General features: G+C 43.0%; 1 protein-coding gene across 2 annotated transcripts in view; it reads right to left on the bottom strand.

Annotated features, from left to right (window-relative positions):
- Frs2 (fibroblast growth factor receptor substrate 2) overlaps positions 1-16,550 on the bottom strand; it is a 75,772-nt gene that overhangs the window by 31,116 nt on the left and 28,106 nt on the right. The window lies entirely within an intron of this gene.

Genomic DNA, 16,550 nt, shown 5'->3' with positions numbered 1-16,550 from the left:
ATTTTAGAGAACACTAGGATTATAGGTCTTCTGTGGGGAATGAAATGTCACTACTCTGACAGATCTCAAGAATAAACCCAACAATTCTGGCTGTCCCCTACTTCTCGGGCTATAACTGAATGATAATCCACAAATGCTATTTGTGGCTGGGCACAGTGGTGAGGCAGAGGCAGGCTGATTGTCGCAGTGGCTCCAGTAGACTCTCTGAGACAAAGTTTTACAGACTGAGGCGAGAAATGTCTCCTGAAGCCCTCTGGAACACCTCTATTCAGAAGCCGAAAATTTCACTTGGCAATTTGCTTTGCTCCTAAACTCTCCCCCTTCTTAGTAGCCGGGACTAAGATAAACCAAGCAAAGTAAGATGTAAAAGAATCCATCTTGAAGTAAGTCACTAGCCAGAAAATCCTGCACCGCTTTGCTCCACAGTCATTTGCGTAATTACATTTACCTCCCAACAGTATGTAAATGAAGTATGGCTCTGACTCTATGGTATGAAAAGCATTAATTAGCACAGTGGTATAAATATAATTCATGTGTCTTGACTGTATATTGGCTTATAAGTCATTGGACATAATTTAAAAGATATAATGTTATTAAGAAGAGGTTAGTTTAACCAGCGACACATGAATAGTACAAGTTTCTTTTGTTTTTTGACTCTCATAGTCACCCTTGCAGGACAGGTGGATTTGGAACAATAGGCCCAGACTAGAAGATACTTATATCTAAAGAACCTTATACAAAGTCCTAGCCGAACAGATGGGTGTTGGGCAAATTAGAAAGAATTTACATTTGAGTTGGTGCAGAGCTCAGAGCTGCCTCAATGGAAGCTTGTGAGGAACTGCTTTTGTCTTGCAGACCCCACTAGGGAGTCTTTGGCCAAAACAACATTCTTAACTTATCCAGGTGTGATTCAGGATACTTATTACTCAGGAAGACTCATTTAGACTCAGGGAGTTTGACAAAACGTCCTTTAAAGTCTCTTTAAAAGTTTATATCAAGAAGATTGATGTTGTCTGTGTTTGAGCTTCTAAATTTGTTACACGAGAAAACGTTTTACCTGGTTGATTTTATACTTTCTTGTGCCAAATGGTTATGCTAATTGTTCCTTGGGCCTGCTTTACTGGACACATCTTTTGATATGTAAATGTCAATCCCTCATGCTTAAAGCTCATGCCTCAAAACAGAAAAATACATTCAGATCCAAACCGCCTCTGTGTGTGGTTGTGTCTGTCTGTCATCTCACAGAACCTGTGCCTTTTCCTGAAATCCAAAAGTTCCCCCTCGGATCTAAATCTTCCCGGCTGGGACCGTCAGTCTACAGAGAATTCTACAGTGAGTACACCTAGAACTATAAGGTGAGACCCTGTCTCAAAAAATAAATAATAATGAGTAATAGTAATAATAATAATAATAAATGCTATTTGTGTGCGAGTCTGTGTCCATGTGAAAACTTGGAAGAATAACAAGCTCAGATGGTCCCACACCTTTCACAAAGCAAAATGAGCAACAATAAACCCAAATCATCCTCAGATGATGATGGAGAAAAGGTGTAAGGTAAACCAGGTACTGCTGAAAACTATCCTGCAGATCCCCTGTACTCCCCTGGGCTGGAAGTGTGGCTGGCTGCTTGGGTGGCTGGGTGAATGCCAGAGTCTCGCAGGGAGCCTAGGTTCATCTGGAACTCAAGACCCTCCGAGCTCACCTTCCTGTGCTATATGCAGCACACACCATCAAGCCAGACTTTAGAAACATAGTTAAGATAATTAAAAATACAAGACAGGCTGATGAGATGCCCAGCTGGTACAGCTGTGTGCTGCCACGCCTGACAGCCTGGGTCTGATCCCCAGGACCAAACAGTACAAGGAGTGAAACAATGAAACAAGCCCATAAGTTGTCTTCTAACCACCACAGGAATGCTGTGGCAAACAAGCCCATACACATATCACATAAACACAAAAAATGCAATTAAAAATGCAAAATAAGAGTTGGAGAGATGGCTCAGCAGTTAAGAGCACTGACTGCTCTTCCAGAGGTCCTGATTTCAAATCCCAGCAACCACATGGTGGCTCACAACCATCTGTAATGGGATCTGACGCCCTCTTCTGGTGTGTCTGAAGACAGCTACAGTGTACTCACATATAATAAATAAATAAATAAATCTTTTAAAAATGCAAAATAAATTCGAAGAGAAAAACTCTGTAAAAATAGGAAACTGAAACGTGACTATGAAGTGGGTAGCATAGGTTCACATAAGACTGTACCAATGCACTTACACCACCACTGTACCAATACATTCACAGCGCTGACGTACGTACGTGTGTGTGTGTGTGTGTGTGTGTGTGTGTGTGTAGAGAACGAAAACCTTGGAAAGTTGTCCCTTTAGGGTTCATCACTGTGTGAGAAAACTTTCCTTGGAGAGACACTTCACACAGTACTCACTCCAGACTAGGAGCCAAAACAGCTAAAGTATGGACCAAAGTATGGCCACCAAAGTCCAAATCTGTGGCCCACGAGTTTTAGTGAGGTTATTTACAGTACAGGTGAGAAGTTACTGACAGGAGCAGAAGGAGCTTAAAGACAGCTGCTCCCCAATCTGGGAGCCCAGCGCATGCTGCACAGCGTTCGGCAGCTCCATAGGTTAGAGTGTCCTTTCCAGGGACGCTGGTCCAAATCTCTTCCAGCCAGTTCAGCTAGTCTCTGCTTCTCCCAGGTCTGCTCTCAGTGGTCTTTTGTGGCTGATCTTTGTTTCTTTGAGAAGGACTTTCAGCTTTTATTGCTCACTCTGGCAAAAAGCACCAAATGATCCTAGTCAGTTTCCGGGACTTTTTGGTTTATCTTTGGGTTGTTTACCATCCTGCTTAGGGAGGTCTCCCAGTAGGATGAAATGTTTCAATCTCTAAGGAAACTGCTTCACACTTCCACTAGGTACCATATAACTTATTAAGGTGTCCGTCCTTAGAAAAGACTAATTCTCCCTAACTGAGCTGTTAATTGCCAGTACTGTGTGCAGGGGTGGAGCCTGTGAGATTTTTCCTGCCAATGTTTGTTCAGGTTTTGTTTAGGTAAACATGCTGTTCAAGTTTCAGGGCTATAGCTTCTTTGTCTCTCTAGTGGCTATTCCTCGTCCTCAACTTGACTATATCTGGAATGAACTACAATCCAGAATTGGAAGGCTCACCTGTGATCCTAATCTGGAGGCTGGGAGATACAAGTTTCTGACCTGGATCTTGGCATGGAGATCTTGAAGCATAGTGGCTATGAATCCCAGATTAAGACAGGGAGATCTCTGAGTTCAAGGTCATTTAGGATTAAAAACAAGGTGGCTAGCACACATCTTTAATCTGGGCCACACCTCCTGCTGGAGACCTACATAAGGTCACTGGAGGAAGGAAGATTCGCTCTCTTTTCTTCACCTGCTTGCCTTGTGGGACAGAGCTACTGCTAGATCCTTGGATTCCATTCACAGCTGCTGCTGACCGTTGTTGGGAGTTGGACTACAGACTGTAGGTCATCCACAAGTTCCCTAACTATACAGAAACTACCCATAAGTTCTGTGACTCTAGAGAACCCTGTCTTAAAAAAAACTTGGAGCCAGGTGGTGGTGGCACACGCCTTCAATCCCAGCATTTGGGAGGCAGAGGCAGGCAGATTTCTGAGTTCGAGGCCAGCCTGGTCTACAGAGTGAGTTCCAGGACAGTCAGGGCTACACAGAGAAACCCTGTCTCAACAAAACCAAAAAAAAAACAGAGAGAGAGAGAGAGAGAGAGAGAGAGAGAGAGAGAGAGAGAGAGAGAGAGAAAGAGAAAGAGAAAGAGAGATAGAGATGTTTTAGCAAGTAAAGGCATTTGACAACAACTCTAATGGTCTGAGTTGAATCCCAAGAAAGAATATAGTGGAGAAGAGAGAACTAAGCTTGTTCTCTGACCACCACATGCACATCCTCACACAGTCACCCAACTTTACTCCTTTCACACTAAGAAATAATTATATGTATTTAAAAAAAATTTTTAACTACATTGAGTAGTCTTGTCACAAATGCTGACTAATGGTAATAGTTCTCAGGATTCAAATAAATCACAGAAGTAAAAAACTCAATAATTATATAAAGTTTAGAGTATCCATAAAGACTCATGATTCATTAAGTATCTATTACTTGTTCTTTCCTTTAAAAAACCTTTAAATCAATTATTATTCCAGCACACAAAACAATATAATAACCATTGTGGACTGGAACATTAAGTACATAAAATTCATGGTCACCTTTAGAAGTTGCTTACCTATAAATTTCATATGAAAGGTACTAAAGCAGTCAGTGAGAAAGACAAGACAGACAGACATCGTGTTGACATTCTGGAGAACCAATCCCAGAGTCTCACAAAGCCTGGACAGGCAACTCTAATCCTCAGCTGCATCAACTTCTACAGCCATACTCTTCAAGTGATCCACGCCATGTTTACTTCACAGATCTCCTACTGCAGCAGTTCCGTGAGAGCCCCCATCTCTTCCATGCTTATTTCAAGAATCAGTGAAATTATTTTTGCTATCAATGATCCACAATCTGGTAAAATAGACACTAAACTACATAAACTGCTTCTGACTGCTAAACAAAATATATATTATTTGATTGTACAGAAGAACATAAACTGAGCATGCCTAATTAAAGAACCAGGTTTAGTTCCTAGCACCCTCATGGTAGCTCACAACCATCTATAACCAGTTCCAGAGGATCTTATGCTGTCTTCTGACTTCCATGAGTGAGCACCAGAAATGCACAAGGTACACATACATACGAACAATCCATAAACATAGAGGAATCAGTACATTTTGGGGTGGGAAGAACTGCTTTCTGTGTGACTCTAAAGTCAGTACAAGCAATGTAGATTCAGTAGTTCACAGTCTCCTTCCAATGAGTAACTTTTCACTTTGTCCACAAGTAAAAGCTTTTAGAAACCAAGCAGACACGTGTTCTGTTCCTTCTCATCTTTTTTCTCCATTCTTAAAATTATCTAGTAAAGGGGCTGGAGAGATGGCTCAGCGGTTAAGAGCACTGTCTGCTCTTCCAGAGGTCCTGGGTTCAATTCCCAGCAACTACATGGTGGCTCACAACCAACTGTAATGGGATCTGACGCCCTCTTCTGGTGTGTCTGAAGACAGCGACAGTGTACTCATATACCTAAAATAAATAAATCTTTAAAAAAGAAAAGGGAAGCGATAGCATATAAAGTATATATGATCTTTTGAAAGTTATACGTACAATCTTTATAATCAGTAATCGTCTGGACTTCCTTCCTATGTACATTCAAAAAAAAAATGAGGAAATGTCCTATTGTAAAACATTTGGGGATAGAGAGAGATGGCTCGATGGTTAAGAGCACTAACTATTTTTCCAAAGGTTCTGAGTTCAATTCCCAACAACCACATGGTGGCTCACAACCATCTATAATGGGATACTTCTTCCGGCATGTCTGAAGACAGGGACAAAGTACTCACATACATAAAACAAATAAATAAAATATACAAAATAAATAAACAAACAAATAAAAAAATCATTTGTTTTATACAGATAACCTGTCCACATTCTAGGCACTACACAAAATGTATTTCTATTTTATCTTTTTTTTGTTTTGTTTGTTTTTTTTTTTTTTTTGGATTTGGCTTTTTTGAGACAGAGTTTCCTAGAACTCACTCTGTAGACCAGGCTGGCCTCGAACTCAGAAATCCGCCTGCCTCTGCCTCCCAGAGTGCTGGGATTACAGGCGTGCACCACCACCACCGCCCGGCCAAAATTTTCTTCTAGATCACAAGCAAAAGATGTATACAGACCGAAATAGACATCACCAATCTGTGAAATTTATTGTTTATTATAAAATTAAATGGAATGCCTATAACATTCACTATACAAAAAAAAAAAAAAAACCTGGCCTCAAAACAGCCTGGACTTTTATGCTATCCAGGGAGCAGGGTTACCTGAATTCAGTTTTTACATGTGTCCTGCAGATTGTCATTATTAGTTTTCGGTCAGTGTATTTTAAAACTAATCAATTAAATGAGACAGGGTTTTACTATGGGACTTATGACCAGGCTGGCCTCAAACTCCGAGATCCACTGACTCTGTCCTCGGGGGCTGGGACTGAGGGGTGTGCGCACCATGCCTGATCCACCTGACTCTGTCCTCAGGGGCTGGGTCTGAGGGGTGTGTATGCACCATGCCTGGAGGGTGGGTTTTTTTTTTTTTTTAAGACCTAACTAAAGCTCATCATCTTGAAGACAGCATGGAGCTGGCTCTAATCAGCATCTTCAGGGAGACATCACAACAGAGAAAAAAGATCAAATGGCTCGGAAACAAGAAGTAGCCAGTCCTGCTCCTTCAGTACAGCTCTGGAATGAACACCCAGGGCCCCACATTCTAAAGAGCAATTTCTAGAACTTAATTATCTTGCTTTGAGCCCTACCCTGTAAGGCCCAGTAGCTCCCTCCCCACACTAGCACACAGAGCACCAGCTTCCTGCTCTACGGCTCCCTGAATACATACAAGCCTCGAGCACAAGCTATTCCGGAAATACACAGGGAGTCCACGCATCTCCCTACATACACCACCGCCTTCATTATGTATGGTAATCTACTTACTAGTGTGTGTTTAAGTGACACACTGACACACAGGGGCTGGCCATATGGCTCAGCAGTTAGGAGCAATGGAAGCTCTTACAAAACCACATGGTGGCTCACAGACATCCATACCTCCAGTTCCAGAGGACCTGACACATTTTTCTGACTTCAAGGGGCACCAGCTACCCATGTGGCATACCTACATACATGCAGGCAAACCATATGTACACATAAAAAAGAAATGTCATATAAGGAAAAATGATAGGAAAAGTAAAAAACAAAGTCCATAAAATGGTCACCATTAGAAATACCAGAAGAGGGCTGTGGTTGAGAGCCCTGACTGCTCTTCCAGAGGTTCTGAGTTCAAATCCTAGCAATCACATGGTGGCTCACAACCATACATAATGAGATTTCATGCCCTCTTCTGGAGTGTCTGAAGAGAGCTACAGTGTAGTTACACATAATAAATAAATAAATCTTTTTTTTTTTTTAAAGATATACCAGAAAAGTTCTTGGGAGTGACAAGAAAGCAAAACAAAATCAATAAAATCTAACACAAACCTGCAACACAACCTTAGGCTTTACTCCTGAAGGACCTGAAGCAACTTTGAAGTAAGGAAGTACTAAATTTCATATGACATTGGTTATTTTTTTTCTAGAATTACCCAACCTAATAGACATTTAGAACACACGCACACATGCACGCACGCACGCACGCACACACGCAATGCTTCTGCTGACTTATGACTTATAAATTAAAACAGATCATGATAACGAGAACTGTAAGTTAACTCATTAGGGGTTAAGAGCATGTGCTACTTCTGCACAGGGCCCAGGCTTGGCTCTCAGCACCACATCAGATGACTCACAACTAACCGAAACTCTAGCTCCCTCTTCTGGCCTCTGAGGGTACAGCCACATACTTGATGCAGTCAAACACATAAAAATGAATAAATCTTTTTAAAAATTAAATATTTTTAAAACAAACTAATAAATAAATTCATGAATCCTGAATATGATGACATATATGTTAAGGAAATTAGAAATGGTCTGTGTATACTTTAGGAAATATAGAGTTCCAAATAATTCTGATAAGTCCTTGCATTTACAAATAGCTAATGCTCCTAAAGATAAGAAATGGCACCAGCTGGTTCAACTGGAGGTCAGCATGCAGAAGAATGCGAATTGATCCATTCTTATCTCCTTGTACTAAGCTCAACTCCAAGTGGATCAAGGACCTCCACATAAAACCTGACACACTGAAACTAATAGAAAACAACTGGGGAAAACCCTTGAGGACATGGGCACAGGGGAAAGTTCCTGAACTCCAATAGCTTATACTCTAAGATCAAGAATTGACAAATGGGACCTCATAAAATTACAAAGTTTCTGAAGGCAAAGGACAATGTCAAAAGGACAAAACGGCAACCAACAAATTGGGAAAAAATCTTCACCAACCCTACATCTGATAGAGGGCTAATATCCAATATATACAAAGAACTCAAGAAATTAGACCCCAGGGAACCAAATAACCCTATTTAAAAATGGGGTACAGATCTAAACAAAGAATTTTCACATGAAGAAATTCAGATGGCCAAGAAGCACCTTAAGAAATGCTCAACATCATTAGTCATTAGGGAAATACAAATCAAAACAACCCTGAGATTTCACCTCACACCAGTCAGAATGGCTAAGGTAAAAAACTCAGGAGACAGCAGGTGTTGGTCAGGATGTGGAGAAAGAGGAAGACTCTTCCACTGTTGGTGGGGTTGTAAGATGGTACAACCACTTTGGAAATCAGTCTGGCAGTTCCTCAGAAAACTGGATATGACACTTCCGGAGGATCCTGCTATACCTCTCCTAGGCATATACCCAAAGGATTCCCCAGCATGCAATAAAGACACATGCTCCATTATGTTCATTGCAGCCTTATTTATAATAGCCAGAAGCTGGAAAGAACCCAGATGTCCCTCAATGGAGGAATGGATACAGAAAATGTGGTATATTTACACAATGGAATACTACTCAGCAATTAAAAACAATGAATTCATGAAATTTTTAGGCAAATGGTTGAATCTGGAAAATATCATCCTAAGTGAGGTAACCCAATCATAAAAGAATACACATGGAATGCAATCTCTGATAAGTGGATATTAATTAGTTCAGAAGCTCTGAATACCCAAGGCAAATTAGCATAACAAATGACTCCCATGAAGAAGTAAGGAGAGGGTCCTGATCCTGGAAAGGCTTGATCTAGCATTGGAAGGGAGTACCAGGACAGAGAAAAAGGAGAGAGGTGATTGGAGAATGGGTGGAGAGAAGAAGGTTTATGGGACATATGGGAAGGGGGAACTGGGAAAGGGGAAACCATTTGGAATGTAAACAAAGAATATAGAAAATAAATTGTATGTGTGTATACACACACACACACACACACACACACACACAAAAGAAATGGCACCAGCAATGCAAAGCCTTGTTTTCAGTCTAACAAAAGGACTACAAATTATTTCAAGATTGTTGGCTTAATACAGGAGACGTAAGCTTAAAAATTCAAAGATGCCCCAATAATTTACACACACACACACACACACACACACACACACACACACACTCCTTTCAGCTTGAACTGGATTGAAAATGAAAATTTTATAAAGAACTAACAGTTCTCAAATTAAAAAAAACAAACAAACAAGCAGGTGGTACCAACAGGCTGATAGCACAGTGTGCTTAGTGTGAATGCCCCCAGTGTGAATGCCCCCAGTGTGAATGTTAATTCAATCTTGTGGAAACTTTCCTTACATCAGCATTTCACTAACACCCAGCCCACATCTGAGACTCCACAGGTGCTATGTAGAAAAGGACCCTGAAATTATTCAGTTTTACAAAAATGATGCTATTCCATCGCAAGGTCACACATTATATAGAGTGCAGTTTGGGTGCCATGGAAAAATCACCACAGACTTGGACTACAGCAATTTGATGAATGTGATGCCTCTGAAGAGACATGTAGTCTTTAATGACACTGTAAAAATCCTAAGGCAGTGTTTACTATAGGGAAAGCAATGACTTAACCCTAATAAAATAAGTAAAACGAATGACTTCCTAAACCAGGACAAAGAATTTTATTGTCTTTCAATCTACCAATAGAAATAACAAAAACATATTTAAAATGCTACTTGTAGAACAGAGTATAGATGTGCCCTTTCTTTCATGAGTATTTCTTTGTATGCATGTGTAGTGTTAGTATCTCCTCTCCATTGTTAGCACTGGCCTGTCTAGCTTCCCTCTCCTTCATGCATGCCCCTTTCTTACTCAATAACTAACTCAACTGCAAGCCCAGGTTTCCAAAAAGAAAGCATCTGATTTTAGACTGAGGCAAACCATTTAAAAATTGTCCTAAAATGAGCAACAAGGAGGCTGGGGGATCTCAATGGCAAAGCACTTGCCTACCATGCACCTGGGTTTGATACATGCAGCACAAACAAGATGAAATGGAGACAGTCCAGCGCTCATCGGAATGGAAAGTAAATGGACGTCAGTCACGCAGTGCACACCTGCAAGCAGGGCTCTACCCGAGGAGGAGGGACAGGAAACTCAGGCCAGCCCAGGTCACACACCGTTCTCTGACAGCTCGGATTGCACAGGTGAAGCTTCAGCATAAAGTAAGTCAAGGCCACCCATTTTCAACTTTAAAATTCATAAACACATATGTCATACATAATAAATATGTTAATAAACCGCAGATTCAGCCTACAGGCTTACAGAACTTATTTGAAGCGCAGGAGTTTACTACATTTATTAAAGATTTTTTTAATGTGTGTGAGTGTTCTGCCTGCCTTCATGTATGTATGTGCACCACACAAGCTGTCAGAGTCCCTGGAACTGGAGTCTTGACAGTTAGGAGCCACCGTGTGAGATACTGGGAATCAATGGTGGGTCCTCTGCAAGACAAGTCACTGTGCTCTTAAAAACTGAGCCATCTTCCTGTCCCCGATTTGACTGTTTTTGATATGTGTATGCATGTGTGCCTGTGTGTGGGTATACACACATGAGTGTAGGTGCCCTTGGATGCCAGAACTAAGTTACAGGCAGTTATGGGAAGTCTGATGTAGGTGCTGGCAACTGAATTCCGGTCCTCTCGACTTCAAGTATATGAGCTCACAAGTGCTGAGCCATTTCTTCAGCCCTCAAGAGATTTTAATACCAATTTTAAGCATGTTGGTTACAAAGGAGGTGTTCATCAAGAAAATAAGACAGGCAGCTGGAAACATGGGTGCTAGAGTCACAGTTGCAAAACTGCCATGCCCGAGTGTGTGATCTTGAGCAAGGCACTTTCTCTGACCTCCTGTCTCTAATGTAGCTGTCACGTGGCAGTGACGTAGAAAGCGTGTTTATAAAATGCTGGGCCTGGCGCCGGCACACTGAGGAAGCGGCATGCATGCGAACACCAGGTGCCCCGGAGCACCGCATCCTTCTCGGCTGCTCTGTAATTCCCTGTATAGCTTAAAACATCAAACACGTGCCATGCTGAGACCCTTCCCCAGCTGATGATCTCAGAGAGCTAACTACTTGCCCACATGTTATCACACAAATACCCAGTGTGGACCAGGAGGGCCAAGTGAGCATGAGGAGCAGAGAGAAACAGTTGTTTCTCATGCTAACGTCAGCACAGCTATAGCACGGTCAAGTCTGGGGCAGAGGTGGCAGCATTTCGCTGTCCAGAGCCAGCAATGTCACTGGGACAGGTGATGGCGCCTGCTGGTCTCTGACGAGGCCACTGGCATCCTCACAGGGACCCTTGTGCAGTATGATTCAGGGAACTGCTCCCGGCTGCTCACCCTGAACCTGAGTCACTGACCCTTGCAACAATATGAACCCAGGGTTCTCCCCTGTAAACTATAAGATACACTTGAACTGGTTTTTCCTACTCCAGAAATTAAGTACACAGTGAGTAGACATACCATCCATCCTCACCACACACACACACACACACACACACACATATTTAAAATGAGATACGTCTAGGTTAGCCTTACAAATCAGCTCTATTTGTTTTATGAGAGGGACCTAAGCCTAGTTTTGAACCACTACTCTATTGTGAAGAGCGATTATGCAATTAAGGAGCAATCAAAACACTGGAAGTAAAAATGGAGCTGACAGTTCCCATTGAAATAAGGTACAGAAACAAAACGTGCATGAAACACAGGAACATAGTGTATGCACAAGGAACCAAAAGACAGTTCAGAGAAAGACTGACAAGCCAGGGGTGCATGCTCTTACTCCCCTCTTCCAAGGCTAACAAACGGAGGTACAGCTGACAACTCTGTAGTCTACGTGGCAGGAGAGACTTCGAGATGGCGGCAACAAAGCCAGGAGTAAGGAAACTAAGGAAAAGCAAGCTGTCCCTGCTGTAGCCCAACAGCAACACGACTGTGGAGAAAGCCCGTGAGAAGGGGGTGAGTAGGAAGAGAACAGCAAACGCTTGCTCACTGCTTCACTAACTCCCACAACAGATTCCTTGGCTACTAACTAATACTATGCCCGTCTTACAGACCAACAGCACCTCAGTTATGGAAGCTTAAACATGTCAAAGTCATAAAGTGATAGGTAACACAGTGCTTATTCCTTCTCCCAACTTAAGTTACGATCTAAATGTCATATCTGCTACTGCCAATGAACATCATTCTGGAGCACGAAAGCTTAAAGGTGCTACACACTTTAAATACTACTAAGATTTGGCATTTCACTTTTATTTTTACTCAGATTCTAATACTGCTACAGCAGACAATGTTTCCATAAAGCAAAAAACAGACTAACTAGAAGACACTGTGTAGAGCGTTAGTAGGCACTTCAGAGGCATTCACTTCAACATCACAGCACTACTTAGCAGGCACTGTTGTAGAGGTAAATAAACGAAAGCACAAATAGGCTTCACAGAGACACAACACAGGGTGTTTGTGCTGTATCTCTGATCCCAACATGGTTCTGACTGCCAGTACCAAACAAAAGCACTAGACACTAAAGTTTTGGACACTTTTCGATAATCACTAGTGATTATGGACATAATGACAAAATGCTTCCAGAATATGGGATATTCAGTCAATAAAGTTGCATATTTTTATTCATTTGGCAAATATTTAATGTCATCATAAACTAAAAATTGCATCTGAATGTAGCAGTGTTGTTCAAATCTTTAGAAAACAGTCCAAAAAATTATATAATGTAGACATCCAGTATACATAGATAAATGGTAACATCAAAAAATAAAGATAAATAAAAAAATAAAGAAAGGCTCTCAGGGCTCTAGACACAGAAGATGAAATTACGTTAGCCTAAGGCACTCAGAAATGTCTGAAAGGGCAACCTTAACCGTATCTTTTTTTTTCTAACGTGTGTACATGTGGTCTGCATGCACATATTTATATTTGCATGTATGTGGATGTATGGAGGCCCAAGGGGACATCGAAGTCCTCCTTAACCGTTCTTCATCCTAACTCCCTGGAGCAGGGCCTCTCAAGCCCAGAGCTCACTGCTACAGCCAGTCTGCTAGGCAGTTAGCTTTCCGTGGCTCCTGTCACACCATCACACTGTCCCTCATCTGCGTGGAAGCTGGGGGCCTACACTCAGGTCCTTGTCCTCAGTGGTAAGCACTTTCACCACTGGGCTGCCATCTCCCCAGTGCCTCAGCAGCATCTTAAGACACACAACCCAGCACAACAACAAAAAAGACTCTTTTGTGTGTGTGTTTTGTTTTGGGTTTTTTGTTTTGTTTTGGTTTGGTTTTTTTTTTTTTTTTTTTTTTTTGAGACAAGGTTTCTCTGTGTAGCCCTGGCTGTCCTGGAACTCACTCTGTAGACCAGGCTGGCCTCAAACTCATAAATGCCTCTGCCTCCCAAGTGCTGGGATTAAAGACGTGTGCCACCACTGCCCAACTTAACAAAAAAAAGAGTCTTACGGAAGGTTCTAGCAAGTTTCTTCCGAAATCACTCCCCATACAAAGGTCAGGGTCTCACTATGAAAACTGTTGTGGTGGAAGGACAGACTGTGTAGCACAGTCACACCGTCTTAGATGTGCAGGAGCCTTAGGAGGGAGCAGTGCTGAGGTGGCTCAGGGATATCAAAGCTCTGTGAACAAGATGGGAAGCCTTGATAAAGGTTTCTCCTTGTCCATCTTGATGTCACAGTTAATGTGGCTGTGAGTTTGAGGCCAGCCTAGTCTACATAGCCAGTTCCAAGCCAGCCAAGGGTTACAGTGGATCAAAAACACAGAAATTCCTACAGGACCAAAAGAAAGGGGGTGGAAGGCCAAGCATGACTGACTTTAACATTCTTCCTGAAACCTTACATTACAAAAACAGAAGGAGGGCTGGTGAGGTGAAAGGTAAAGGCACTTGTAGCAGGCCTAATGGCCTGCCGCAGGACCGACAAAGTGGCAGGAGAAAACCTGTCTGCCTGTCCCTCCCATTCCTCCCCATCCCCCCACATAGAATTAAAGTGGGACAATTACCTGAGAAATTATGGGTAACTCCGGTCAAAGAGACATTTTGACATTTTGTGTAGTTAAAGCTTTATTTAAATGTGAATGTCAAATGACACAGCTGAAGGGCCTCCTCATGGAAAATATGCAAATACTAAATATGACAGAGAAAACAGGAAATAATCTTATCTGCAAGAACTATAGCAACTTGCAATTTTTAAAAGGCACATTTTTGTGGGTACAAATTACAACTAAATATAATCTAATTAGCATACTTCTACAGTCTAAACCAAGACCCTGATTCCAAAAAAAGAAAACATTTCAAAGCATAAAATTAAAACCACAAACTACATCAGAATTTTTTTTCAATAACAAAGCTCTTTCCATATAGAAATAAAAGCTGTGTTTACTTTTACAGCAGTAGTAACAGAGGATGGCGGTCCCTGTCAGACTTCGCTTATCAATTGTGGAACAGTGCAAAAATAATTAGGAGATTATTACACATTTTAAGGGCATTAGTAATATTTTATATCATTTTTATCGTGACAAGAAACACAGTCGGAGAGCAGCGAGCAATGAAAATCCCAAGCATCTGTCACTGAATGCCCATCACATGATAGGAACACGCAGGAGAAAGCAATCTACATCCAGGGCTCTTGAAGCGCAGCAGTATAGAAGGGGACAGGAAGTGTATGGTGAGGGGCTGAGTGCGTGTCAGCCACGGAGCACTAGGCTCATATCAGCAAGAATATAGGTTCTATTCCCAGAACCAGAGGAGGAAAAAAGAAAAAAGACAAAAGAGGGGGAGAAAGGAGGAGGAGGGAGGAGGAGGGAGAAAGGAGGAAGGAAGAAGAGGAAGGAGGAAGGAAGAAGGAGGGAGGAGGAGGAAGGAGGAGGAAGGAAGGAGGAGGGAGGAGGAAGGAGGAGGAAGAAGGAGGAGGGAGGAGGAAGGAGGAGGAAGAAGGAGGAGGAAGGAAGGAGGAGGGAGGAGGAAGAAGGAGGAGGGAGGAGGAAGGAGGAGGAAGAAGGAGGAGGAAGGAAGGAGGAGGGAGGAGGAAGAAGGAGGAGGGAGGAAGGAGGAGGGAGGAGGGAGGAAGGAGGAGGGAGGAAGGAGGAGGGAGGAGGGAGGAAGGAGGAGGAAGAAGGAGGAGAAAGGAAGGAGGAGGGAGGAGGGAAGAAGGAGGAGGGAGGAAGGAGGAGGGAGGAGGGAGGAAGGAGGAGGGAGGAAGGAGGAGGGAGGAGGGAGGAAGGAGGAGGGAGGAGGAGGAAGGAAGGAGGAGGGAGGAGGAAGAAGGAGGAGGGAGGAAGGAGGAGGGAGGAAGGAGGAGGGAGGAAGGAGGAGGGAGGAGGGAGGAAGGAGGAGGGAGGAGGAGGAAGGAAGGAGGAGGGAGGAGGAAGGAAGGAGGAGGGAGGAGGAAGGAGGAGGGAGGAGGAGGAAGGAGGAGGACAAAGGAGGAGGAGGAAGGAGGAGGAAGGAAGGAGGAGGGAGGAGGAAGGAGGAGGAGGAAGGAGGAAGGAGGAGGAAGGAGGAAGGAGGAGGGAGGAGGAGGGAGGAGGAAAGAGGAGGAAGGAATGAGGAGGACGAAGGAGTAGGAGGAGGAGCAAGAAGGAGGAAGAAGGAGGAAGAAGTAGGAGGAGGAAGGAGGAGGAAGGAGGAGGAGGGAGGAGGAGGGAAGAAGGAGGAAGGAGGGAAGAAGGAGGAAGGAGGGAGGAAGGAGGGACATGGTCTTCTGCAGCAGTAGCAGCCGCAGCACACTCAGACACAGTGGCTTGAGGCAGGAGTGGCACCTGCCTCTAACTGTAGCACTAGAGTCTTGAGCACTGCTCCAGATTCAAGGCCTGCCTGACCTCTACAGAGAACCAGGCCAGCCAGGCCTCCACAGCAGGACCCTGTTTCAAAAGTAAGAAACAAGTGCCTGGTAGAGCTGCCAAGTCTAGGACATAACAATATCCGTGAGCATTACAGAACAGCACGACAACTGAGAACTAAAGTACAAACGCACATTAGAGAAAATAAAGAGCGGACAACAGACGCAGAGCAAGTTCAGCCAAAACGCAGCGCTGAGTAGAAGGCAAGTCAGCGCTCCCCCTCTTGCTTTTTCTCTCTGAATTTTTTCACAGTGAAAAATACTGGGGAGAACATGAATACAAAAAAACATAAATAAAAAAAGGGAATTTATATAAAAAGAACTTCCCAGAAAAGAAAAAATAAATATACAAAAAATCATGGGGGGCAGGTTGGGGGTAAGGGCGATACCCAAAGGGGAAGCAGCAGGGGAGGGAGACATGGAGGGAGGGTCTGCATGAGGAGGTAACGGGAGGGCTGATATCGGCATATAAAGTGAACGAATTGACTGAATGAATGAATAAATTCATACAGGTATTGTAATCCCCTTTCCACAGTGACAGGCTCACCAAAAGGTCAGTCACAGCAACAAACCTGTATGAGGGATGGGGCCCCTGG

Source organism: Apodemus sylvaticus, chromosome 20 (genome assembly GCF_947179515.1).
Source record: "Apodemus sylvaticus chromosome 20, mApoSyl1.1, whole genome shotgun sequence".
In the NCBI taxonomy this organism is placed as follows: Eukaryota; Metazoa; Chordata; class Mammalia; order Rodentia; family Muridae; genus Apodemus; species Apodemus sylvaticus.
The sequence above is the reverse complement of the archived record's forward strand: the minus strand, read 5'-3'. Positions and strand labels throughout refer to the sequence as shown.